Below are 2,906 nucleotides of genomic sequence, written 5' to 3'. Positions count from 1 at the left end.
TAATTAAATAGTTTGTTTGGACGGTTATCAACAGAGAAACTGTAGCATATGTGTAAAACAAATAATTTGCATCTGAATGAACAATATTTTTTATACAAGATGGATAAAATACTACTCGAATTAAAATTCATTATAACGACAAAATTAATAAATACGTTTGCGTCAAAATACCGAATAAGCAACGATGTTATTGTGCGGTTATTTAATAAGAAATGTATCGATTAAACTTTTTAATATAAATTATAAGTGTTTAACGTTTTCTTATTTTCATAGTTTACCCGTAAAATTGGTGGCAATACCCGTAAAATTGACGGTTACGTATTTATTATTGAATTACTTGAGTCTTTAGTAAAACTCTATCGCCGTATATTTCATGTTTACCCTGAATGTTTTTAACACTTCGCCAGTTGGGTTTGTCTTGATTTTGTCAAATGCGCGCACGTCTTCTGTAGAATGAACGACTATTTGACAACTTATCGGAGCGACCGATTTCGACACACAAACATGAAAAGGTTTAATTTGAAAAAAAATGCAGAATTCCACTTACCCACCATATTTTATCCGACAATGTTCGGTAATAAATCCTGATTAAAAGTGCAGTCAGATAAAAGTGGCTTTTAGTATGAGTTTTATTACGAGGTTCCCTATATTCCTAGCAATGGTTGCTTCTTCTGTCGGGTGGTCAACACTCTTCTTATCTAAAAATATATTCAATCACCTGATCAGTATCTGGTATCGGATATGGCGCTTTTATGGCACAAAAGGCCGCTCCAGTAATATGCGAATGGTTTGCGTCTATGAGTAATTTGATTTATGTGAAAGATTATACAAAAGTTAAAGCTTTTTAAATAGTTATTAATAATATTTTAATCATAGACGGATATAAAAGTGTATATAATTAAGTAAAACTGCATACTATTAAACACAACGCTTAGCTATTGGCAAGACATTTTGTTCTATTGAAATTCTCCTTAGAGCATTTATTATCGTCAAATTCTATTACACACTTTTTTTTTACTTATTTAGGCAGAAATATAGCTCACCTGTGTTCTCCCTTTATATCTGAAAATGGATACTGGCTTTACAATACGATTAGCTGAATAAGTTATTGTTGCTATTTGGGATTGCGCATTTGCATAAACATAAATAAAACGTAGGTTGGTCTTACTTGCTTTTGAACCGAGCAATTATAAGACCACTCACGATTTTACGATAATGATTCTCTAATAAGATCGAACTATTATATTCAATTAAAATGTGTCTAACTTTTGTCAGTTTTCTAATTGCATTCTTGTTAGGTAAGGGAAACAAGGATGTGCAAAATATAAAGCTATGACAATTTCAAAGAACGTACTTCCGATACGAAAGCACATTGCAATCGCCTATATCTAATGATTCACGCTAAAATGAAGGTTTAAATACGAATTAGTGCAACGTTTTATAGTATGAGCATATACAAATTTATGTGAAGGACAACGGGTACTGAAAACCCTTAGGGACGACTTTCGGGAATTTGCAAGTTATATAATATAATATAATATAATATAATATAATATAATATAATATAATATAATATAATATAATATAATATAATATAATATAATATAATATAATATAATATAATATAATATAATATAATTTATCTTATTCTATCATATTATATTATACGTGTTTTACGAGGATAAATTACAACATAGCTGTATTTATTTAAGTAGACAAAGAAAGAATTTAATTTCGTGATACATACCATAATAGAGCCAACAAAACAAGTTCCAAATCTAATAAACACGTTTACAAAATATAAGAATCGCAAGGAACGTCTTTCTTTGATTCTGCATCGGGCAAAACAGACCTTATATTTCACACAAACGGTTTGCTAAAATAAATATATCAAAGACATTTTTGTAAAATACTACAATTATTGTCAATCAATTCATAATGCGTGGTTGATAGGTTGTAATCAAATTGAATTAAGGAATCAAATTGACCATTACAATTACCTCAATTAACATTCAACTACGGACAACCTCCATATCTGATGATTAAGCTTTACTTTCGATGTACAAACGTCAACGAGGTTATAATCATATGTTTATTAGTCGCGATTGCTACTATGGTCCGATTTACGTCGCAGATGTAAATAAACAGTTAGTGAACAAGAAACCCCATTCCACCACGTAGCATGTGTTAATTTTCATATAAAATATTAAAACTCTGCTGTGGTAATGTTATCTAAACACATTTAACGCATGGAGAGTTTTATTCAAATTTCAATTTGTCTGCATATGATTACGATAGCGTTATTATAGAATGAAACTACCTTGAAAGAAATTTTATATTTCCATTAAAAGAAAATCAAACAAGCATTTTCATATCCGTTAATATTTATTTGTTTGTTGTTGGTTTGGATTTTTTACTAATGTACAATATTGAGTACGCGCCATGCGTTACATTTGGTTATGCTTTTATTATCCATAAAAATCTTTTGGTCGTTATCTCTAGCTTGTCGCGCCTCTATCAATGTTTCTTATACAGTCCAACCGCTAATTGAAATAAGTTTCGGCAGATGTTATTATATGCAAAAATTGTTTGCTATTACTTATCTAATAAAGATTTATATGATAAACATTGAAAAACAATAATCTGAAACGTGCGCAATGCGTTGTGAAATGGTGGTATCGGGTCCGTTCGCCCTAGTTACACGTTCGCCCTGGGTCCGTTCGCCCTGAGTTCGTTCGCTCTATATTATCATTTGCATATCGGGGTATGAACAGTTGATTGTTCACACATATAAGCAAGTTTGAACATTAAGTTTCCATTAATTAATATAGAAAGCAAGTAGTGAAAATTACTGGCCTTTGTTACAAACACGCAAAATTCATATAAACATCATTAAATCTAAAAAA

Source organism: Dreissena polymorpha, chromosome 5, assembly GCF_020536995.1.
Source record: "Dreissena polymorpha isolate Duluth1 chromosome 5, UMN_Dpol_1.0, whole genome shotgun sequence".
NCBI lineage: Eukaryota > Metazoa > Mollusca > Bivalvia > Myida > Dreissenidae > Dreissena > Dreissena polymorpha.
The sequence above is the reverse complement of the archived record's forward strand: the minus strand, read 5'-3'. Positions refer to the sequence as shown.